The sequence below is a fragment of the Capricornis sumatraensis genome, chromosome 5 (assembly GCF_032405125.1).
Source record: "Capricornis sumatraensis isolate serow.1 chromosome 5, serow.2, whole genome shotgun sequence".
NCBI lineage: Eukaryota > Metazoa > Chordata > Mammalia > Artiodactyla > Bovidae > Capricornis > Capricornis sumatraensis.
In genome coordinates, this window is record NC_091073.1 from 92,056,738 (window position 1) to 92,083,059 (window position 26,322).

Genomic DNA, 26,322 nt, shown 5'->3' on the forward strand with positions numbered 1-26,322 from the left:
TGACTAAAAAGAACTGGTTAGTTTTGTCTGTTTTTTTCTTTTTCTTTTTGACTTTTTATGAATGGTATCTTAGCATATATTCTTTTTTAATAACATAGCAATATATTTAGACTGTTGCATGAAATTGTAATTTGATCATTGTCATTATTCTGTAGTGTCCTTTAAAAAATAATACCATAACTTATTTATCAATTTTATTGCAAATAGACATTTATATTTGTCCAATTTAGGGCTATTAAAACAGCACTGCTATGAATAATTCTTGTATATGTTCTTCATATTGACATTCATAACATGGTGGCTACATATCAAGGAATGGAAGCTTGAAAACATGTGTGTAAATTTCACATTAGTAGGTATTGCCAAAGAGTTTTTCCAAGTGGTAACATCACTACTGCAGTGTATGACAGTTTCAATTGTTCCACATCTTTGTCATCTTTGTCTGTTCTTTTCATGTTGACATTTAAAATTGAACATATTTTTATACATTTATTAGTCATTTCAATTTCCTCCTTTTGTAATGCCCGTTTTAGTTTACAGCTTGATTTTCTCTTGGGTTATCTGTCTTTTTACAGATTACCCTGACCTAACCCAACCCTAATTTTTTTTTCTGAGTTCCTAAATATTTGAGTTCTTAAATATCTTAGATACAAGCATTGACAGTTAGACAAACTGAAAATATCATTCACCAGTAATGCTTTCATATCATATAATGGTATCTTTTGATGATGATTACAAGTCCTTAATTTTAATGCAGTCCAACAAATCCATTTTTTAGTTGGTACTGCTCTTTGTGTGCTATATTAAGAAGTATTCGTCTATCCCAAAATACAGGGACAGGGAGGCCTGGTGTGCTGTGATTCATGGGGTTGCAAAGAGTTGGACATGACTGAGCGACTGAACTGAACTGCAAATACTAAAGATACTGTCCACTATTTTTTTCTATTTGCTTTATTTATTTACCTTTCACATTTGCCTTTGATACATCTATTTACTTTTTATATAGTTCATGAAGCCGGAAGTTAAGGGCTTTAAAAAAATTTGTATAGATATCCAATTATTCAGAACAATTTATTGAAAAGCTATTCATTTCCCACCGAATTGCTATGGTGCCATGGCTATTTGATTCCCTTGTTCCATTTATTTTCCCGTGTACAATGCCACATTTTAAATTATTGTGGCATGATAATAAATCTTGAAATATTATAGTGAAAGTTCTCCAAGTTCATTTGCTTCATGTTTGTCTTGTCTATTCGCTTCTTTGAGTTTTTATGCGACTCTTAGAAACACCTTGCCAGTTTACACCCTGACAAACACTCACACACCTTTCTGTACTTTTGGATGGTATTGCATTAAAATCATGGTTGATTTGGGGAGGACTGACATCCTAAAAATATTGTCTCCCAAACTATAAATATGGTGAATGCTATGCTTAATTAATTTTATCTTAATAAAGTTTTAAAATTTTCATCATAGAGGTCTTTCACAGTTTCTGTTAGATTTAATTTTAGGTATTTGATGTTGTTGTAAATGATGTTGATTTAATATTTTACTTTCTATTGATTCTTTGCCAGCACAGAAGATAAAATTGATATTTGTTTATTAACCTTGTTAATCCTGCAAACTTGCCAAACTCATTTATTAGTTCTAATAGGTTTTGGATATATTTTATCTGGATAATAAATATACATTCATATGTCATGTGCAAATAAACAGTCTTGCTTCCTCTTTTTTTTTCTTTGTATCTTTTATTTCTTTTACTTGTCTTATTATACATGCCAGGACCTCTAGTACAGTGCTGAATAAGAGTGGTGAGAGTAGGCATTTGAATCTTATCCCTGACTTCAGAGTGGAGCGTTTACTTTTTCTAATATTTTTCACAATATTTGCAATAAATTTGCAATATTAGTTATGGGGTTTTCATAGACCACATAAATCATTATAAATTTAAGAACATTCCTTTCTAGTCCCAGTATGCTAAGATTTTTTTTAAAAATCACGAGTAGGTGTTGAACTTTATCAAATACCTTTTTCACATCTCTTAAAATTATCATTTTTTTCTCCTTCATCCTGTTAAGGTAGAAAATACATTAATTAATTTTTAATGCATTCCTGGGATAAACACCAGTTAGTTATGATGCATTATTCTTCTCATATAAGCCTATATTTGATTTAACAACTTGTAAAAGGATTTTTTCATCTGCATTTGCAAGAGAGTGATCTATACTTTCACTTTTTTGTAATATCTATGTTGGTATAAAGTATATGGAAAATATCTACTCTTCTCCTCTTTTAAAGACTTTATCTAAAATTGATTGATATTATTTCTTGCCTAAATACTTGGGAATTTTCACTAGTGAAGTTTTTGAAGAATGTGATTTTCTTTGTTTTATTAAAGTAATTGATTCAATTTCTTCAATAGATTTAGGAGCATTTAGTTTTTAATTTTCTTAATGAATAATTGTATATATTTAAGGAATGCAATGGATGTTTTGATATATGCATACATTGTGAAATGATTACCATAATCAAAGCAATTAACATCATATCCATCACTAATACATTCATCATCTCACATAGTTACCATTTACTTTTGACTTTCTTGTCTTACACTCATTTTGGTACTACTGGAATTCAATGTGAACAAAAAAGTTATCAACTTATTTTTTCATTTTTATTCAACTGAAACATACTAAATTGCTTCTAAAAGCACAAACTTGATTATATTTAGGGCTAAACAAAGCTAATTAAAAGACTTTTAGTAGGACACAGGCTGCCAAATAGCAAATTTTCCCGGAATTTTTTCATTTATCTATTGAGCAGTTCCTATGATTTCTCTACAGAGTTATTCATTCATTTTGAAAGTATTTTTAGACTGTGTATTTGGCATCAACATAAAATCAAGAAGCAAAATAAAATGTACTTTTACCATAAGTGAAAGTGAAGTTGATCAGGTGTGTCCGACTCTTTGTGACCCCATGGACTGTAGCCTACCAGGTTCCTCCCTACATGGGATTTTCCAGGCAAGAGTACTGGAGTGGGGTGCCATTGCCTTCTTCTGGGGATCTTCCCGACCCAGGGATCAAACCTAGGTCTCCCGCATTCCAGGCAGATGCTTTAACCTCTGAGCCACCACTTTTACCATAGTTACTTGTTATTAAGTCATCTTGTTTCTGTTTTAAACCAACTCTTTTATACTCTTCCTTGTCTTACTAGGGCCGGGGCTCTGCAAATCGCTTCTCTGTTTTGACGATTGTCTCCTTGCCTTTGGAGACTGGAGCAGAAAAAGGGGGCATGTTCTTTCCTGTCTTGCTTCTTGTGACTGTCAACATCACTGAGCAATGATTTTTCACCCTGGCAGTAGGTACAGCAGCCACTGGTTCTAGTTTCTACATCTCCCCAGATTTAAGCAATCTGCTTCATTTTGCCTTCTCCCGGAGACCAGCACCAGCTGGCTGGCATCCTATCCTTGCATATCCAAATCTCAGCTCCTTGACATCTATCCTCTAGGACTGTTGAGTTACAAGCCCCAGCCAGGCAGTCTGTCCTCAAACTACTAGTTTCTCTAGGATTCCCACTCTCTCCTTTCTGTCATCTCAGCTCTAGGGGTGGTAGCTTACTCTACCATGCTACAGTGTTCCTTTATTCATCTTTCAGCTCTCCACTATCTCTTAAGTCAATTCCTCCTGTTACATTCTCTTGTTAAAACAGTTGGTGTGATTCCTATTTTCTTAATTGATAGAACATTTCTTAACTTATGGTTTTTCTTCGCAAGTAACAAAAATTCACTTAAACTAGGTGAAGAACAAAATAGACTATAGGGGAATATAGTTTTTTTCATGGAATCCTGGAACAGGAAGTACAGTCAGGCCTGATCAACTTTAGAAAACAGGCTGAAACTAAAATTAGTCATTTTTTTCTTTCTGGTATGTCTCCCATCTTCTCTACTCTTTCTTCACCTTCTGTCTCTCTCAGTAAATTTATTTTCTCTACCTTATATAACACACCTGCTTTGGGGTCAATATGAATTTCCATTTCCAGAAGAGGAGGAAACCTTGAGTGGCTTGGTTTGCACGAATACCCACATTTGGTAACACCAGCATTAGCCATTATAAATACAGTTGTTGGACTCTACCACCTGGGTGAAGAAGAATAGTTGTCAGAGATGAGGACAATACACTGAGTGTATCGCTTAAAGAGTTTCTAATATATTTTCTAATTTTCTTTCATTAAAAAGGATCACAACTTTAGATCTTTTTGAGGGGGATGATTTATTTAAGGTATATTCCATTTGTATATAATAATTATTAGATTACTTAAAAAAACTTTAAGTACATGTTCACTGAACAAAATTATAAATATAGATGAACCAAAGTAAAAAAAAAAAGATGTTACACAAATTCCCACCACACAGATATGTATTCCCCAAATTACATCTATTTATATTTACATGCATAGATATTTATAATCTTTTAAAAATGATTTTTTCACATTAACAATAATTTAAAATAATTTTACATGCCAACAAATACATTTTATCAGCAAATATGAAAACACCATTTTAAAAGGCTGAAAGTGAAAGTGTTAGTCGCAGTTGTGTCTGATCCTTTGCGACCCCATGGACTGTAGCCCACCAGGCTCCTCTGTCCATGGAATTCTCCAGGCAGGAATAGTGAAGTGAGTTGCCATTTCTGTCTCCAGGGGATCTTCCCAACCCAGGGATCAGACCAGGTCTCATGCATTTGCAGGCAGATTCTTTACCATCTGAGCCTTTAAAAGGCTATCCAATAATTTATGACATAGTTACTTCACCCAGATTATTTACAGAGTTTAACACAGCTACATTTTCACAGATACATTAATTATTTCCTCAGAATAGCTTTTTTGGGAGAGGTATTTCTGTGTTAATAAATATGTATTTCAAATTATTTGGTATCTATTTTTGAATTGCCAGTAAGTTTGTGTACATATCTATCATCCAGTTGCCAAGAAGGCTACATCAATTAACATTCCCTCCATCGATGTAAGGCACTACCCGTTTTTTTCTCAATGCAATTGTTGTTTCAACTTTTAAAATATGACAAATTGAGGTAGAAACTTCACATTGCTGTTTTAAAGTACATTTTATTTTTAAAAACAGTGGAAAATTTTTAACATTTGTTGGTCCTGTATGCATGCATTGCTTCCTTTCTATAGAGTTGTTCTTTACTTGAGTAATTTGTAACGGTTGAAAAGAGTTTATTAAATTTCCATTTTAGGTTTTAGTGTTTGATTCTTGGACCTATCAATTTAAGTTAATATTACATTTATTTTGTAAGTACCATTGAAGTTTCAGTTAATTTTTCTGCCTGCTCCTCTCAACCTTCTATTTTATTTTTAAAAAAAGTCTATAACTGAAATATAGACTTCACAGGGCTTCCCTGGTGGCTAAGATGGTAAAGCATCTGCCTGCAATGCGGGAGACCCAGGTTTGATCCCCGGGTTGGGAAGATCCCCTGGAGAAGGAACTCTTGCCTGGAAAATTCCATGGACAGAGGAGCCTGGTAGGCTACAGTCCAAGGGGTCACTAAGAGTTGGACACAACTGAGTGACTTCACTTTATAAGTGAAATAAGTGTTCATTAGCTTATCAGGAATTGCATATAAATCTGCTTTAATTTGGTCAAAAGCTAAAACACAATTTTCTAAATAAATATCACTAAAAATAATAAATTCATGGAAAGATGAACTGAATAAGTTATAAACTTACCTACTTAAGATTCAATGAACTATGCATATTTACTAAGTTGATTACAAGGCGAGGTAGTGACTGAGTGATAACAACTTGAAACATCATTTATTCCAAGCATCATATTTGAACTTTAATAGGAGAGTAATGGATATGAAATGTTTTAATTTTAAAAGAGTAGAAAGTTCATGCAATGAAGGAATAAATGGGGCACTTGTATATTCTCTATAGTTCAAATATCATCAGCAGTTATTCACCAACCTTACCTGCAGATGACAATTCAGTAAGGAATTGCCTAAGCCATAAACAGAGAAGATTAAAACAAACATAAATAAAAGCAAAGTAAAATTCTGTAGAACATAAAATAACCGATTAAACCTACAGTTAAAAGAATTCAACATGCAAGGGAAACACTTGAGCTCTTGCTATTACTGGAAGATTATTGTACAGTTGCAATTCACATGGTTTGTAGTCATTAGATTCTAATATTCAGATTCATATCACATGATCTCCAGTAATTTGCAGCTCTTTTACCATTTCCCAAGTACATATGGGAGAGATGACATAAATGATATATTTTTTTTTAACTTTATAGACTTCTTAGGGGAAAATTACCCTGAAGCATTCTAGTTCTCTTTTGTTACATATCTTTCAACTTTTTGTTATGGGAAACAGTAGAAGAATTGTGTATATTAATGTTTCATACGTAAAACATATCCTGATACTACTTGAAAGGAAGAACTCTGGGTCTATAGTGCCAAAGGCTGTGATTTATTTCTTACAGGGATTTGAGCAATTTGTAAAACAACCTCAGAAGTCAATGAGAATGAAGTCAGGGAAGGCCTGAGGCCAGTATTGATTCCATGGAGACTGGTGACTTGATGATATAACATAGGGAACAAAACATATTGCTCCATTAGGGAGGAACCTGCATGAGTTAAGCATATGTTTGAGGGTGATGTCAGCAGTGTGGCTGGCTAAGACTCTCGTTACATCCCTCGCCCTCAACAACCACAACTTGGTATCAATCCACAGATCAAAGGGCCTTTCTTTGTCTGTGCACTCCAGCAGTGGCCTGTGAACTGGCTCCAGCCCCTCTTTACTGCAGTTTTGGAGTTCCTGGAGAACAGTGTCTTGAACCAGTCACCGGTGGATGAGGGAGTTTTTGTTTTCTAGGTTTCCAGTGGAGAAGTTCAGCACACCACTGGAGAAAAACAATGTAAGTCTGGAAGCATTATAAAGGATAGGAAGAAATTTACCTGGGTCACTCTCTAAACCCCATGCCAAACCCTGCCAAAAATGGCACAGATTAGAGCCAAGTGGGAACTTCCTGATCCGTGATTTCTCCAATGGGGGATTGCAGATGCATGAGTGAGACACAAGCTTCATAGAGCCCTGAGTCAGAAGCTGCAGGATAGGAGGGACAACATAAGGGAGGGAGAAGAAGAGAGAGGACTCTCAGAGGGCAGTAAGGAGACTTGGGTCCTACTGACTCCACCAAGAACCCCACACACGAGGCCCCGGAATACCTCACCCACAGATCCCCCAACTGACCCATGAGTACCCTCAGGGCTCATTAAAGACAATTTGGTTTCCATTGTATTCACTATATGTCTGCACTGTTTGAAAAAAACAGTGTATATGTGGAATGTACACCACTGTGTGATGTTCACCAGGTGCCATTATTTTCAATAAACAGCTCAGAAATCATAATTTAGTTAGTTCCTAAATTTCTGACTTGACTACTATGGACTCATTGAGCCCTAATGTTTAGCGAATACTTAAAATGGGTAAAAGATTTGCTGGGTTTTTGAGAATCTAAATATATCTAAGGAGATCAGTCCTGGGTGTTCTTTGGAAGGACTGATGCTAAAGCTGAAACTCCAGTACTTTGGCCACCTCATGAGAAGAGTTGACTCATTGGAAAAGACTGATGCTGGGAGGGATTGGAGGCAGGAGAAGGGGGCGACAGAGGATGAGATGGCTGGATGGCATCACCAACTCGATGGACGTGAGTTTGAGTGAACTCTGGGAGTTGGTAGTGGACAGGGAGGCCTGGCGTGCTACAATTCATGGGGTCACAAAGGGTCGGACATGACTGAGCAACTGAACTGAACTGAAATAGGTGTAAGTATTGTTCTCTGCCTTTAAGTTGTTATTTCAAATAGGAAACTAAAACCAAGATTAGACTAAAGTAAAATCATGGATTATAAAACCCATGGTTCAAAACTAATATTTTGATAGCCTAATACAGAAGCAGATTGTAGATTACTCTGATTTAGTAGATTAGGCCTTTTCTCAATCTTTCATTTTACTTCAATATATAGTAAGAAATATAGATGTAAGAACACTTTTCTTATACATCTCTTGTACATCAGTGAGTCTCTATGCTTTACTGGCCTAAAGATGGATTAAAGAGTTTCCCTAAACCACTTTGATTTGGAGTAACCTCATTGATTGTTTCCTTCCTGACATTACTTTGTGAAATTAGATGGGGACACATTTTCCCCTGAAGAGCCCTACATCCACAAATGTTTCCAATTGCATGAAACTATTCAGAGTGTGAAGGGTCATCCTGCAGAGAAAAGTGTCTGGCTAATCCCTATTGCCAGAAATGACAGAATAAGAGAATATGAGTTTAAATTGAAAGAGAAGAAGGGATTTGGCTTGCCTATGGGGAAGGTTTTATTATTTAAACCCCCTGTCTTAGAGTAGCAGGAGTCTCCTGTTAATAATCAGAGCCAAGTGCTGCTTGAAACTTACTATGTGTCAGGCTCTGGCTTAAACTCTTCACCAATGTTGGCTCATTGACTATTTGCAGCGGTCCTGTGAAACAGATACTGTTATTATCCCTGCGTTAGAGATAGGGAAGAGTCAGGATTATAAACCTGGGAGGTTGCGGGGAAGAGAGAATAAAATATCTGTGCTCTCAACCACCTTGTTATTGGGCTCCTGTGCTGTCTTTGTTCTTAATCAACTCTAGTTTCTTTCATGCTTAGCCTTTCTGATCTTTTCCAGTGCCCGTCTTCCCATTCTTGCAGACAAACATTGCTTCTCCAAATCTTATATGCTGAATCACCTAGTTTTAATTAAACCTCCCATAATATTTTAGGAGTACTACCCATTTAATCTTCTAGGTCGAGTTACATGTAGAGGAGAGATCACCTCTACTGCTTCCTAACAAATGATTCATAAGTTTTATATGACTACCTAGCACCAAAATTTCCCGCTGATGTTTCATAAACACTTACCTATTAAACAGAAGTAATCGATTAAAAAGTATTGCAAGGAAAGCTTGGTAATGAAAATATGTAACCATCCACATAAGAAGACAAATCATTATGTTTAAGTTCTTTATAAAAGAAATGGTCTATTCTTGTTAGGCGAAGTTTTTTTTTTTTTTTCCTAACACTTGACACAACCTAATACTGAAGGCTTAGACAAGTTTAGTTAAATGAACTTAATTTCTCATTAGTTAGTTAAAGATCATGGTGTGTTATCTCCCAGTATGAACCCTCATTTCCAGCTATCATTTAGTTGTGTTTTGCATTATTTTCCATGCTACCATCTGTCACTGGGCTACGATCTCATCAAGTTTCCAAGTCCAGCTGGATGGAGTCTTCTAATGGCCCCCATTCTAACAGCGTCTAACAGTTTAGAAGTGCTGATGATGGTGAATGATGGCCATTTTGCACAGAATCATTTCTGATATATAATTTTTTTTCTAATCTTGATGTGATAGGTAACATCTAACACCCCCTCCCCTTTATTTCTCTCTTCTCTTTCTATGGGTATCTAAAGTGTTTCTGATTCCTATTCTAAAGTGTTTAAAGAATCTTAGGGCAAGATTATATGACCAAATTAAATTCTGAATAACTTCAATTGAATTCTGGACAAAGCAAAGCACACCAAGAAAACATCAATTCCTGAGTCTTCTCTATTAGGAATTCCTCAAAGTATGGCCCTCTACTATCTTCATCAGCTTCATCAAAGCACTGGAGGTGCTTTTTAGAAAATGGACATCCTTGTTTCCCTCTAGATCTATTCAATAAAAACATCCAGGCACTGTGGATTGACATCCACATTTAAAATAAACATTACAGGTTAATCTTACATATTCATTCATGTTTGAGAACTGATGTTTTGTTATTTGGACAGCACCTACCTCCAGAAGCAATAAAACCAGAGAGGAATGGCGGGTAAGTATAGCTTTCAGATCCTTTCTAAGGAAATGAGCTTCTGTTTAAGAGACCATGGTTTATGCCAGGTGCATAAAATTAAATAGATACAGCACCCAGGGATTCAGCCACAGATAGATGCCCTGCATAAAGTAAATTTATATGGTATGGACATACGGTATGCCATCTGCTACTGAGATAGCTTAGTTCAAAATTGAGCCCAATTGGGGTGTTCCATATTGGATAACCTCATTAATGTGAGGCTGCCTCAAGAAGAGGTGGGTTTCTAGGCCTCAGTCTGAAATATCTTGAGTGAAAACGGGCCTTTGTTTTGGTTCTTCATGGACTTCAATGTCACAAATGCACTTCTGAATAAATATAGCTGCTGTGATGGGTTTCCATGCTTTTTTTTTATTTTCTAGGGTATCTTTATAATAACCTAACATCTAATTTGTCTTTTCCTTGCAACCTCAGAGAGCTTAGCAAAGAATTAGTATAAAAAAATCATTTAATAGTTGCCATTTAGTACCAACAAAAGGAGAGAGATCATCAATAATAGAAACAAGGCAATATTCATTTTATTAGAAATATTCTACTTTCTAATAACTTGTTATATTTATGTCTGCTCTCTTCTAATAGTAAAAGAGGAAAACTATGAAACCAGAAACCTAATTTGTGTGAAAACAAAATCTTGATAATAAACACCTGGACATCTTTTACTGAGCATGCTTACTGGGCATTTACTGAAATTTTGATTTTTTTCCAGGAGATGTGTGTATAGGTCTGGGGCTCAGATGCCAGTTAATTGAAAGTTACTCAATGAAAGCAGCATTAGTGTAAAAGTTTGAAGAGTACTCCTCCTTGCCTCCTCTCTCTTAGAATTCCAAAGATGAAGAAAATAAGTGAAAATAATAAACAAACTTAAGCTATATCAAGGCTATATTGAGTTTTTAGATTGAAAGTAGGAATAACAAAGTGGAAGAAAAATGTTCAAGAAAGAAAAGCTTCCCTTCAGTTGGAAGTCTCTATAACTTTACTAGACCTTATAATGTCAACAGCAAAAGAAAGGAGCACTTCTTAAATCTTTCCATTTCTTCCAAACCCAAGATTGCATGGTATCAATGATATTTAAATTTGGGATTTATATGTGTAGGCTTTTAAGACTTTGTTAATGTGAATATAGCTTGCAATTGAACTGGAAAATTGCTGTAGTCTGGAAAATTATGTTTCATAATTGAGATTACTGAGTACACAGCATAATTTAGTACCGAAATCATGATATTTATTGTTAAATATTCAGTAATCCAAAATGCATGACTGTGATCTAGTGCAATACTGCATACTCAAGAATACTGTTAACACCAAAGTTTATAAGAATGACAAGGCCAATCAAGGTGAAAGAATACATACTTTTCTTCTATGTTCAGCTTTCTTTCTATTCCTGAGGTGGCCTTCTGGGCAAAGATCATTGATTGTGGCTCCTGATCTTTTTTCACTCTCCCTCATCTCCCAATACCATAATGATAAGCCAGCTGTTCTCCAGGGACATACCTATTATTCACGCACCCGCCTGTCCTCAGCTTTGTCTCTATGCTTGTGCTTCCTGCTTTCTCTTTTGTTGTTGCATCTGTCCTCCATCACTTCCTGTCCTGCTATATGCAAACACGTGGAGGTATGGCTTCTGTCCCTTATGCACCCAAATTGTATGCTTTTGTTGGGTTGGCCAAATAGTTCAGTTGGGTTTTTCCATAATGTCGTACAGAAAAGCCTGAATGAACTTTCTGGCCAATCCAATACTTTCTCTGTCCGTTTCATCTTCATCAAACAAAATATTCCTGCAGTCACTTCCTACTTTTTTCAAATTTTGTAGTTCTTTATTGGGATTTCCACTGTTTCCATTTTACAGAAAACATTTCAATTAAAAAGTGACCAGAGATACCTAAATCAGTGTATATTCTTATCCTCCTTTCTCCATATTTGACAATATGTACACTGCCTGGTTTGACACAATTACTTTTTTCTTGTTTCTCCATTTATCTCTTTAAGTTTCTTCTTTGTTGGCTCCTTTTGCATAATCCCCTTTAATTTGATTATGGTCCTTTCTGGAGGACTATTTCCTTGGGATCCTAAGTGCCTCTAAGAGCTCCTTATGTTTCAAATATATATCTATCTTATATTCATAGGCACCTCTCAAACTGCATTACATCTCTCTGACTTCTCCATTTCTGAAATTTCTCTTACCATCCTCTAGGAAAATTTTAGTTTTCAACCTTAAATTCATTTGAAGAAGCAGCACTCTTGCCCTTCTTGTCCATGGTTCCCCTGCTGCCTGTTTGTTCCTGAAATCTAAAAATTTGGACTTTTATTCAGATTTGTGCCCCCGTCACAACACTTTCCTGCTAATTTAATTTAATCTACCAATTCCTTTGTGTTCTATTCCCAAATCCCCCGTCTAGGCCCTAGTTATTTCATGCTTGGACTCATTCCATAAAACCTTATTGACATTTGCTGGGAATGGTTCTGGGCATTACAGAGCCAAAGGAATGAACATGTCACAGTCTCTGCTCTCAGACTTCTCAACATAATGGGGAATGGTAGTAGAACTTTAAAATTTTCTTTGTGAGAAAGATTCCATTTCAAATTGCCAGCAACATATTGACTTAATTGGAGGTAGTAAGCTGACTTGGAGCAGCATTTACTTGCTCTAAAAGAATAATTTCAACAGTCTGCCTTGTTTGCATTGATTTAACACAAAGCACTACACATTGCTCTGGGAATATGTGATAAAGCAGCTTAAAGTAGTCACTCTTTTCTATTACTGTGATTTCAGAGAAGAGAACATTAAAGAGGAGGCTGGAAAATTTGGTTAGGAGCCCGTGTGTCCCCTGGGAGCAAGGAGATCAAGATATCAACCCTGCATTTGGGGTGTTCAACATTCTTAGAACTTCTCTGATTGATTGGTATAATTCCAATTAAGGCTTTCTGGAAGGAAAGGACATAGATTAGCCATTTCAGTTTGGAGTGCTCTTCAAAGCAAGGGTAGGTCTGGACTGTTCATCCAAGCTCACTGCTAGGGCCAACAAATGCAAGTCTCTTCAGGGATCCAGGGAGGTAAATATGTACAGCTGCCGCTTATAAGATTCAAGAAAAGGTGTAATTTGTAGAGAGGGTGAAGGTGTTAATTGCTCAGTCATGTCTGACTCTGCGACCCCATGGACAGTAACCCTCCATATAGCCCTCCTCTGTCCATGGAATTCTCTGGGCAAGAGTACTGGAGTGGGTTGCCATGCTCTTCTCCAGGGGATCTTCCTGACTCAGGGATCAAACTCAAGTTTCCTGCATTGCAGGCAGATTCTTTACTATCTGAGTCACTAGTGAAGCCCGACTGGAGGTTGCTTGTAGAGAGCACATACCCGCTATGTTAGCTTGCTAGAACTGCCTTAACCAAGTGCCACAGACTGGGTGGCATAAATAGCACACCTTTACAGTCTCAACATTCTGGAGGCTAGAAGTTCAGAATCAAGGTGTCAGTGGGTTGATTCCTTCTGAGCGCTCTGAGGGGAGGGTCTGTTTTAGGCCTCTCTCCCTGGCATGGTTGGATGGCATCACCAGCTTGATGGACATGAGTTTGAGCAAGCTCCAGAAGTTGGTGATGGACAGGGAAGCCTGGTGTGCCGCAGCCCATGGGGTCGCAGAGTCAGACATGGCTGAGCAACTGAACTGATCTGAACCTTGACTTGTAAGTGGCCATTTCTCCCTATGTTTCTTCACTTTGTTATTGGATGCAAGTGAGGCCAAATGATATTAAAATGTTGGACTCTGGAGTAAAGAAAGGTTTCATGATGTTCCTGTAAACCTCCACCAAAACCAATGTTACTGTTATTCTCTGGTCTAATAAGAAAGGGCAAGATCCCAAGTCTTGAATTTTACCCTCCAAGGCCCAGGTCCTGGCTGAGAGGAGGGGATTTACTCATGCCCAGGAGTGTTTGTCCAGCACCCAGTCTGAGTCTTTCTGCCAGTGCCAAGGCCCAGCTAAAGAGGCAGATTTCAGGGCCTTCAGGGCCAGGCCTCCAGACCCTGCCCAGACATCACCACTGAGAGAACCAGGCCCCCAGGACCCAGCCAAGTTTCTCAGGCTGCCCAAAGTGGGCTGGGTCCCTCTGATCACAACCCATGGAGACCAAAGCCACCATTAAGGCACAGAGGTGGGGATGGAAGAGAGGTTTACCACTGATTCAAGGCTTGAGCATGGCCAGCCATGGCAGGGGCTCTGGAGTTCTGTGGGACACAGCCCTCAGCCTGCCCCCAGATGCTCCAGCTTACCTGCCAGCTGAAGACTAGAGGGCTCGAAAGGCCCCTGGGAGAAGGCAGCAATCCATCTCTCACCGCGCTCTCCACCCCGAGGACCGTTGCTGGCCTCCTGTTGGCTAAGGGTCTCAAGGTCTTGCAGTCCCCTGGTCTTGCAGTCTCCCAGTCTTGTGCTGTCTTGAGATAATGATCTCAGCATAACAGCCAAGGGCTAAAGGCTGTAGGCCTGACCTGCCCCTTTGCAATAAGGGAAACCAGTCGTATTGCCTGGGGGCCCAACCTAATGACCTTAATTTAGGTCTTGATTACTTCTTGATTAACTTGATTACTTCTCTAAAGACTGTATCTCCAAGACAAATATTATATGTTAAGGAATATATATGGAATCTAGAAAGATAGTACTGATGAACCTATTTATTTGCAGGGCAGTGATGGAGACGTAGACATATGAACACAGGGGAGGAGGAGAAGGAGAGGGTGTGACAAATGCAGAGAGAAGCATGGAAACATATACACTGCCTAAAGGTAATCAGTCCTGAATATTCATTGGAAGAACTGGTGCTGAAGCTGAAACTCTAATACTTTGGCCACCTGGTGCGAAGAACTGACTCATTGGAAAAGACCCTGATGCTGGGAATGACTAAAGGCGGGAGAAGGGGATGACGGAGGATGAGATAGTTGGATGGCATCACCGACTCAATGGACATGGTTTGAGTAAGCTCCGGGAGTTGGTAATGGGCAGGGAAGCCTGGCGTACTGCAGTCCATGGGGTTGCAAAGAGATGGACACGACTGAGCGACTGAACTGAACTGAACCCCATGTAAAATAGATAGCCAGCGGAAATTTGTTGTATGACTCCAGAGCTCAAACCAGTACTGTGTGACAACCTAGAGGTGTGGGGTGGGGTGGGGTGAGAGGTGGGAGGGAGATTCAAGAGGGACGGGACATATGTATACCCATGGCTAATTCATGTTGATGTATGACAGAAACCAACACAGTATTGCAAAGTAATCATCCTTCAATTAAAAATAAAAAGATCATATCTCCAAACGAGGTCACATTCTGAGGTACCAATGATTAGGACTTCAACCTATGGATTTGTGGGTACAGAATTTAATACCTGCCATTCATAATAAACAACATTTAAGTGTGATGGCAAATCAAAACCTTTCTGCATCTTGTGTGACTAACAAGGGTCATCAGTGTCTTTTCTTGCCACTGGCCTAGACCAGTTGAGGACTGAGATTCCAGCATGGTCGTGGCTGCAGTTAGAAGGACTTCGGGACTAAGCCACGTTGGAGTAGTAGCATTCTTCAAAAAACAATGCCTGAGTCAGTAAGTACAATCTTCAGTTGTAATTCTTTAGTTGTTAGCTTGTGAGCTCGAGCTTTCCTTAAGAATAATAATGCTGTTCTGAGAACTGGATGAGATATGCTTCACCACACTGGTGGGTAAGAACGTGTTAACAGTGCAAGATGAGTTATTTTCAATAACAATAGTGTACACATGTTAACAGAAGCAATGACAGGAGAAAACTACTATGTGCAAAGGAAATAAGGAAACAGTTAACTCCTCTAGCACTTTCTCTGGCATTTGCACTCAAGAATGGTCTCTCTCTCTATATATAGATATATATATATTTTTCCCCCATATCTGTGTAACAAATCACCACAAACGTAGAGATTTAAGCCATAGTCATTTATTAGCCACAGTTCTATAAGTCAGAAGTCTGACTGCAGCATAGCTGGATTCTCTGCTCAGGGTCTCAGAGACTGGAATCCAGGTGTTGACCAGGCTGGGCTCTCATCTGGATGCTCTGGGGAAGAATCTGCTTCTGACCTCATTAGAGCTGTTGGCAGAATTCAGTGCCTTTCGGCTATAGGACTGATTTCCTGTTTCCTTGCCAGTAATTGACCAGAGGGCCTCGTTCAACTTTTTAATTCACTCTCTTTCATCTCATGGCCCCTCTATCTTCATACCAGTAAGGGCATTTCAGGTCTTTCTCATGCTTTCCACTTTGCTTTCCTCTTCTGCTTTTAAAGGACTGATGTTTGACTCAGCTGGATAATCCAGAACACTGTATCTTAAGGTCAATCAACTAATTAATAACCTAAGGTCAACTAATTAGTAACCTTAATTTCATTGCAAAGCCCTTTTGACATAAGCATAATATTTTATCATATTCGCAGTTTCTGGTGTTAGGAAAAGAAATCTTGGGGGAATATTTTTAGAATTCTTTCTACTAGAGCCCCTTTGGGATAAATAAGCCTCTGGGGTTCTTGGATAATTCAGGGAATGCAGGTCCAAAGAGAGATATGAGAGACTTGACCCTATGGGAATGTGGTTGCTCAAGTGATTGTCTTCAATATTAAAAAGAGATCACTGACTCAATTCGTTAATTCAAAAGTATTTATAGATTACCTATTAGGGGCCAGGCCTCTTCTAGGTGCCAGAGACTGAATCAGGGGGATAATGTCAGGCAAACAGATATCTATTAGAATAAGACCTAGTTGGGTGTTATCAGGACATTGGGTTTTACTCTAGCTATTAAGGCAGTATTAAAATAGTTTACAATCAGACTTAAATTTACTGAGTGTTACAATCAGACTTAAAATTTAAAAGACACAAGCTGGATTTCCCCTTCCAGGAAGATGAAGCTTATGTGCTTTTTTCCCTCCATTCCTCCTACTAAGTACAAATAAAAAATCTTAAACTTTATATAAAATAAATGTAAGAAATCCCTCAAAGTTGGAAATAAGGCTGTCTAGGGACCTTGGTACTCAAGGAATAACATAGTGGTGAATTCCCTGGGTTTTATATTTGTTTTATGGATACCAAACTTAAAGAATCAGCGACCTGGAAATGCTAACAGGCACAGATAATGATAACTCCAACAAAATCTGTTTCAGCTAGTCAAAGTACCAGGAAAGAGGTTGCCAGCAAGACAGAAAACTTGTTCTACTCCAACTAAACATCATGGGAAAAAAGCTATGGTTTCATCCTCCTTCCTCTTACAACAGCAAAAGCCTAGAACTCTGCTATTGTCATGCTGTAAGGAGGCGTTCCAGTTCCCTGGCTGGGGTAGTGTCAGAGGAGGCTAAGCAGGGAGTGAGGACTTTCATTTCCAGGAGTAATGAGAATAAGACATCCCATCCCACCCCAAAATGTGAGTGAAGACTTCCACAACACCCAGCAATAAAGAGGCACCCATTCCTCTCCCTGCTGGGATACTCAGAGGAGGCCTAGTGGGCAGTAATGACTTTCACCCCTGTTTGTTGGTAGTGAGGCTGCCCCTTCCATAGCATCAGCGGAAGTCATGTGGGAGGCTCCTACTGCTCCCAGGCAGAGATGTGGACCATATGAACATCTATACAATAGCACATTGATCTGTTACATTGACGACATCATGCTCATTGGACAGAATGAGCAAGAGGCTAGCTTGCTGGAAGCATGAATAAGGCACATACTCTCTAGAGTATAGGAGATGAATCCAGTGAAGATTAAGAAACTTGATAGATCATAAAGTTTTTAGGGGTCCAGTTGCTTCCTGTTGGCACAGGAGTTGAATAATATGGATGGACAGGTCTAGAAACCAAGGGATAGAAGCGAGATTGCCTGCACTGACTCCGATGACCTGCTGGAAGATTTTCTGCTTCTCATCTCAACTCTAGTCTCTACAAAGTAATAAGTCTTGGTCCCCAAAGGATGGTTACTGTTTCTGCAAGACACAACAAACGTCTCACTGAGCTGTGACCATGGCTACCATTTGAGCACTTTGGATTCCTTGTGTTTTTGGACAAGCAGAGAAGGGTAGCTAACATTTTAGCAGGGATAATTGACTATGATCAGAAGGAGGAAGGGGAACTACAGTTACATAGTACAGGCAGGTAGGAATAATTATGGGACCTTGTTGGTCCATTTGGATACCTCCTGACTTTTGGATTATAAATGGACAAAGGACGCAATCTATGCCTAAAAGTATATGTGAACAGGGGACCAGAACTCTTACGAAGAAGGTATATGTCACACTACTAGATAAGAAGAACTGTCAAGATGATGAGTAAGGGTGAAAAAAATTTAGACTAAAGAGTGGGGAAAGAAGATATCGAGTACCAGCTTCAGACCAAAGACCAACTTCAGTGATGAGGGCTAGAGTTCATTCCACTAATAAGTTTTCTGTCAAGGGGAGAGGCCCACCAGACCCACAGAAGATCTCCTCTTGAATGTATATGAAGAAATGTGTCTGCACAGTGTGGTGGGTGGACTGTTTCAGTCATGGAGATGAAACACTCTGGTCTGCTTCCAGGGACAACCTGCCAGAAGGAGTGCAGTGAGCTGACAGCCTCCAGCTGTAGCACCTTCAGGATCTGCTACAGCATTCAGGCTCAGGCCATGCTCTTCCAGGGAGCTCCCAGCCCATAACTGAGCATCCTGGGGTACGAGGGCCTGACTATTTGGCCAAATAAGGTACTCCTCTATAGGAAACCTTTGGCTAAACTTCCCTATGGGGCTAACCAGGACTTTCTCAAGCTGACTCACAGTAGGAGGCTTGATATACCAGTTTCCCCTCAGAGATGTCATATCTGAATTATGGTCTGAAGATTTCCTTGCCTATTCCTGTTTCCTTTCTCCTTACGTTTTCTCAAGGAATATCCTTGTTAATTCTTTAGCATCTCCAACTGTGTATTCAGTTCAGTTCAGTTCAGTCACTCAGTCGTGTCCGACTCTTTGCGACCCCATGAATCGCAGCACGCTAGGCCTCCCTGTTCATCACCATCTCCCGGAGTTCACTCAGACTCACGTCCATCGAGTCCGTGATGCCATCCAGCCATCTCATCCTAGGTCGTCCCCTTCTCCTTCTGCCCCCAATCCCTCCCAGTATCAGAGTCTTTTCCAATGAGTCAACTCTTCGCATGAGGTGGCCAGAGTACTGGAGCTTCAGCTTTAGCATCATTCCTTCCAAAGAAATCCCACGGTTGATCTTCAGAATGGACTGGTTGGATCTCCTTGCAGTCCAAGGGACTCTCAAGAGTCTTCTCCAACACCACAGTTCAAACGCATTGATTCTTCGGTGCTCAGCCTTCTTCACAGTCTAACTCTCACATCCATACATGACCACAGGAAAAACCATAGCCTTGACTAGGCGGACCTTAGTCCGCAAAGTAATGTCTCTGCTTTTCAATATACTATCTAGGTTGGTCATAACTTTTCTTCCAAGGAGTAAGCGTCTTTTAATTTCATGGCTGCAGTCACCATCTGCAGTGATTTTGGAGCCCCAAAATTAAAGTCTGACACTGTTTCTACTGTTTCCCCATCTATTTGCCATGAAGTGATGGGACCAGATGCCATGATCTTAGTTTTCTGAATGTTGAGCGTTAAGCCAACATTTTCAATCTCCTCTTTCACTTTCATCAAGAGGCTTTTGAGCTCCTCTTCACTTTCTGCCATAAGGGTGGTGTCATCTGCATATCTGAGGTGATTGATATTTCTCCCGGAAATCTTGACTCCAGCCTGTGTTTCTTCCAGTCCAGCGTTTCTCATGATGTACTCTGCATGTAAGTTAAATAAGCAGGGTGACAATATACAGCCTTGAAGTACTCCTTTTCCTATTTGGAACCAGTCTGTTGTTCCATGTCCAGTTCTAACTGTTGCTTCCTGACCTTCATACAGATTTCTCAAGAGGCAGGTTAGGTGGTCTGGTATTCCCATCTCTTTCAGAATTTTCCACAGTTGATTGTGATCCACACAGTCAAAGGCTTTGGCATAGTCAATAAAGCAGAAATAGATGTTTTTCTGGAACTCTCTTGCTTTTTCCATGATCCAGTGGATGTTGGCAATTTGATCCCTGGTTCCTCTGCCTTTTCTAAAGCCAGCTTGAACATCAGGGAGTTCACGGTTCACATATTGCTGAAGCCTGGCTTGGAGAATTTTGAGCATGACTTTACTAGCGTGTGAGATGAGTGCAGTTGTGCGATAGTTTGAGCATTCTTTGGCCTTGCCTTTCTTTAGGATTGGAATGAAAACTGACCTTTTCCAGTCCAGTGGCCACTGCTGAGTTTTCCAAATTTGCTGGCATATTGAGTGCAGCACTTTCACAGTATCATCTTTCAGGATTTGAAATAGCTCAACTGGAATTCCATCACCCCCACTAGCTTTGTTCATAGTGATGCTTTCTAAGGCCCACTTGACTTCACTTTCCAAGATGTCTGGCTCTAGATTAGTGACCACATCATCATGATTATCTGGGTCATGAAGATCTTTTTTGTACAGTTCTTCTGTGTATTCTTGCCACCTCTTCTTAATATCTTCTGTTTCTGCTAGGTCCATACCATTTTTGTCCTTTATCGAGCCCATCTTTGCAAGAAATGTTCCCTTGGTATCTCTAATTTTCTTGAGGAGATCTCTAGTCTTTACCATTCTGTTGTTTTCCTCTATTTCTTTGCATTGATCGCTGAAGAAGGCTTTTTTATCTCTTCTTGCTATTCTTTGGAACTCTGCATTCAGATGCTTATATCTTTCCTTTTCTCCTCTGCTTTTTGCCTCTCTTCTTTTCACAGCTATTTGTAATGCCTCCCCAGACAGCCATTTTGCTTTTTTGCATTTCTTTTCCGTGGGGATGGTCTTGATCCCTGTCTCCTGTACAATGTCACAAACCTCCGTCCATAGTTCATCAGGCACTCTATCTGATCTACGCCCTTAAATCTATTTCTCACTTCCCCTGTATAATCATAAGGGATTTGACTTAGGTCATACCCAAATGGTCTAGCGGTTTTCCCTACTTTCTTCAATTTAAGTCTGAATTTGGTAATAAGGAGTTCATGATCTGAGCCAGTCATCTCCTGGTCTTGTTTTTGTTGACTGTATAGAGCTTCTCTATCTTTCGCTGCATAGAATATAATCAATCTGATTTTGGTGTTGACCATCTGGTGATGTCCATGTGTAGAGTCTTCTCTTGTGTTGTTGGAAGAGGGTGTTTGCTATGACCAGTGCATTTTCTTGGCAAAACTCTATTAGTCTTTGCCCTGCTTCATTCTGCATTCCAAGGCCAAATTTGCCTGTTACTCCAGGTGTTTCCTGACTTCCTACTTTTGCATTCCAGTCCCCTATAATGAAAAGGACATCTTTTTTGGGTGTTAGTTCTAAAAGGTCTTGCAGGTCTTCATAGAACCGTTCAACTTCAGCTTCTTCAGCGTTACTGGTTGGGGCATAGACTTGGATAACCGTGATATTGAATGGTTTGCCTTGGAGACTAACAGAGATCATTCTGTTGTTTTTGAGACTGCATCCAAGTACTGCATTTCGGACTCTTTTGTTGACCATGATGGCTACTCCATTTCTTCTGATGGATTCCTGTGCGTAGTAGTAGATATAACGGTCATCTGAGTTAAATTCACCCATTCCAGTCCATTTTAGTTCGCTGATTCCTAGAATGTCAATGTTCACCCTTGCCATCTCTTGTTTGACCACTTCCAATTTGCCTTGGTTCACAGACCTGACATTCCAGGTTCCTATGCAATATTGCTGTTTACAGCATCGGATCTTGCTTCTATCACCAGTCACATCCACACCTGGGTATTGGTTTTACTTTGGCTCCATCCCTTCATTCTTTCTGGAGTTATTTCTCCACTGATCTCCAGTAGCATATTGGGCACCTACTTACCTGGGGAGTTCCTCTTTTGGTATCCTACCATTTTGCTTTTTCATACTGTTCATGGGGTTCTCCAGGCAAGAATACTGAAGTGGCTTGCCATTCCTTTCTCCAGTGGACCACACTCTGTCAGACCTCTCCACCATGACCCACCCATCTTGGGTTGCCCCGCAGGCGTGGCTTGGTTTCATTGAGTTAGACAAGGCTGTGGTCCTGGTGTGATTAGATTGACTAGTTTTCTGTGAGTATGGTTTCAGTGTGTCTGCCCTCTGATGCCCTCTTGCAACTCCTACCTTCTTACTTGGGTTTCTCTTACCGGCGCGCACTCATCGCAGGCAGCTACGAGAGTAGCTACCCCAGGTCCGAGGTCAGGGGCAGTGCCCTAGAGTGCCAGGCTGTGACGGCGCAGGAATGGCTGAGAGGAGCTACCCTGCGTCCGAGGTCAGTGGTGGCCTGGAGGAGACACCCCGCGTCCGAGGTCAGGGGCGGCCAGGAGAAGACACCTCGCACCCGAGGCGAAGGGCGGTGATCCTGAGGAGCCACCCCGAGCCCGAGGCCAGGGGCGGCAGCTGGGAGGAGCCACCCAAGCCCGAGGCCAGGGCCGGCGACCGGGAGGAGCATCCCAAGGAGCCGTGGCTGCGCAGGCGCAGGAGGGCCTAGAGAAGCCATCCCACGTTGAAGGTCAGGAATGGCCACGGTAAGGAGATAGTCGTCGTCCAAGGTAAGGAGCAGCGGTTGTGCTTTGCTGGAGCAACCGTGAAGAGATACTCCACGCCCAAGGTAAGAGAAACTGTGTATTAGTGTATGCTTTCTGAATGATTGAAACTGATCCATACACTTAAGATCTCCTGAATCCTTAGCTAGTCTATTGTACAAAAATCAAACAATCGCCTCCCCCCAATTGTCCTTGACAAATAGGATTAATAACCCCAAATGGAGCTGTAACACGTGTTGCCTGTTGGTTCAGCTATATATGTACTTCAGCATGGCCAGGTGGCACCCTCAGCTTCCAATTTAATGGAACAATTGTTGTGTCCCCTTGTGGAAGCACTCATATCTTGAGAACTAAGATTATTAAACTGTCAGACTACAAAGTTGTGGTGAAGAAAAGCAAAACTTTCTGGAGGGTTATTAGGGGTAATAGTGAGAGGAACGATTCTCATTTTTACCTAATGATTTCGGGACCTAGGAATCCTTGCTGTAAGGAAATCACCACCATATACTGATCACTGTTTAGAGCGTTACCTCATGCTAGAAGACATTAGCTATGTCCACGATGCTTTGTCACCTGGCTGGCACTGTAACTGAGTCTTCCAAAGTCCATTACACTATAGTATGAGGCCAACTTTGTGGATTCCATTAGCATAAGCCATTGATGAAATTTGTTTGCTTTAAAATGAGTTCCTTGGTCAGGAGCAATGCTGTTTGAAACACCACAGTGATGAATAGGATTTTTGTAAATCTTTGGATGGTGTTTCTGTCAAAATAGTGCATGCAGGGAAGGAAAATACATTTTCAGAATAGGTGTCTGTCCAAACGAGAACAAAATGCTTCCTTTTCCACAGGTGCCATATTTCCTAGAGAATTATGCTATTTCAGGGAATCAGTCTTGGTTGCTGCTACTGGCAGGCTGGGAACCTAAAAGTAGCAGAGACATATTGGCTTTGGGGATTAAAAGTTCATAAAGCTGAGTGAAAACATAAGCTCCTTTCCTGTTGTCATGACCACTTTACTGACAAGCTTGAAGTGGTTTTCAAGAGTCTGACTGACATCTACAGAGTGCTTTATCTGCTCCAATTGATCATTAAATTTCTCTTCTGCTGAAGTTATTCATTCACGTGATTTTACATATGATATAAATATCATTCAGCCTTACCTGGTGGCTCAGTGGTAAAGAACCCTCCTGCCAATACAGGAGACATGGGTTTGATCCCAGGGCCAGGAAGATCCCCTGAAGGAGGAAATGGCAACTCTACTCCAGTATTCTTGCCTGGAGAATCCCATAGACAGAGGAGACTAGCGGGTCACAGTGCATGGGGTCACAATGAGGCAGACACGACATAGCGACTAAACATCAACATAAATATCCTTACACTCCATACTCATTCAGAGAGGTCACTGTCTCATCCCCAGGCCTTCTTGCCATCAGTTTTCTAACTGTGTTTCTTCCAAATTTTTGACAGCTAGCCAAACCATTACCATTGCCTATAAATCAATGTAGATACATGGATTAGACTATCTCTCTTTCCAGGCAAAATGAAAAATGAAAAGTACTATTCTAAATCCTGCCAGCTGGGAGAATTTCCTTTCACTCTTGTACTTCAGGGCTACCCATGGAATGCAGCTGCTGTGCTGTAGCTCTTCCATTTGGGTGGTTCCAGTGTAGTGTGCAAAACTGCCTGAATATTTTCTTCATCATTTGGTTGTTGTGAACTTCCCATGAGGCTGAGATAAAGGAGATGTGGCTCTAGAAGGAGTTACAGGAATCTGAGTCATTTGCTGTTATTTGTATTTTGGGACCTATCTAATTCTCATCTCCTTTATACTACTTTTTCCTGATGAGGATTGTTTCTGTGAACATTCAACTTTCTGACTCAAGGGTCAGACACCTCCCCATTCAGCACGGGCAGCTTAGAAAATATGGCAACCTGAGGGTGAATGATCAAGCATTCAGTCTCTATTTACCCTCACTGGCAAGTCATAAGTTTTTTTTTTTTTTTAAGGAAAATAGTTATCTGCAGATGATAACATTTGCTGTTGTTCAGTCACTAAGTTGTGTCTAACTCTTTGTGACCCCATGAACTGTAGCACGCCAGGCTCCCTTGTTTTTTGCTCTCTCCCAGAGTTTGCTCAAAGTCATGTTCTTTGAGTCGGTGATGTTATCTAACTATCCCATCCTCTGTCCCCCCCTTCCCCTGTTGCTTTCAATCTTTCCCAGTGTCAGGGTCCTTTCCAGTGAGTCAGCTCTTCGCATCAGGTGGCCAAAGTATTGGAGTTTCAGCTTCAGCAACAGTCCTCCCAGTGAACATTCAGGGTTGATTTCCTTTAGGATTGACTGGTTGCCCTAAAATCTGAAATGTCTGTGATGTATTTTACTTACAGGGTCTGGCCAAAGACTCCATGTAGCATTCCTATCTGCTACAAACATTTGAAACATAGATGCATCTGCTGGGTTGTATGATCAAATGGCAGAACAATTTGCACAGCAGCCTGGAACTATTGCTGAGCTGTCTTTTGCTCTGGACCCACTTAAACTTGCAGCCGGGGGCTTCCCTGGTGGCTCAGTTGTTAAGAATCCATCTGCCAATGCAGGAGACATTGAATGCAGGAGAATTCAGCCCCTGATCTGAGAAGATCCCACATGCTGCAGAGTAACCAAGCCCAGGCACCACAACTACTGAGCCTGTTGCTCTAGAGCTCAGGAGCCACAGCTACTGAAGCTTGCACGTCCTAGAGCCCACACTTCACAACCAAAGAAGTCACTGCGATGAGAAGCCTATGCACCACAACTAGAGAGTAGCCTCCACTTGTTGCAACTAGAGAAAAGTTCACACAGTAACGAAGACCCAGCATAGCCATAAATAAATAAATAAATAAAATTAAATAAAACAAAAACAAACAAAAAATGTGAAGCCCTTCTGGTTTCTCAGTAGATGATTTGGAACATTATAGTCCAATAAAATATACAAAACCACCAAGAGATACAGAGAATCTAATTAGCCTCTTTCTTAGTAGCTAAAGAGGACTTCTCACCGTGGAAGGCTGTACCAACGTGTCCCAGGCTACTGGACTCCCAGAAGTTTCACTGAATTGTCACACCCCTGAATTTTCCTGGTGGATATTTCTACTCTCTGATCTTCATGTGACATACCAAGGTTTCTACTTCCTGCTTACCAGGAGGGTCCAATCAGTGTGATAGCATTGCTTTAAATCAGCATTATATACTATGGGATAGATAGGTTTTCAAAGTGCCTGAAAACTAAATATAATGGGGATGATGAAAGCAAGCTACTCTTGATGGTTTCTAAGAAGTGTAGAGAAAAGACATCACCAATTCAACATCTGTATACCACCTTGAATGCAGAGAATCTATTTTAATAGCAGCATTTCCCACTCTGTTAATCCTGGACTCCAGAGGACTTCAAGGATACTTGTGCTCCCTGCCCTTACCGTGCTTCTCAAAGCCTTTATGAAAGAGATACCCTCCAGACCTTCCCTAGAGACATAATTAGAAGATGAGCGATTAAAAAGTCACCAAAGCATTCCAATTACCTTAAATATTTTGTACCTTTCACTAAAAAATAGTGGCTTAGTTCTGATTTTTCAGCCCCAGTTAGCACAAACCATATTTGATTCTAAATCTTAGGCAAGCAATCAAACTGGCCAATCCAGGCTACTTTGTTTAATGCCTTAAATTCAAATTTTCTGGTAATTCTTCTTGTATCAATAAATTTGGCTTCA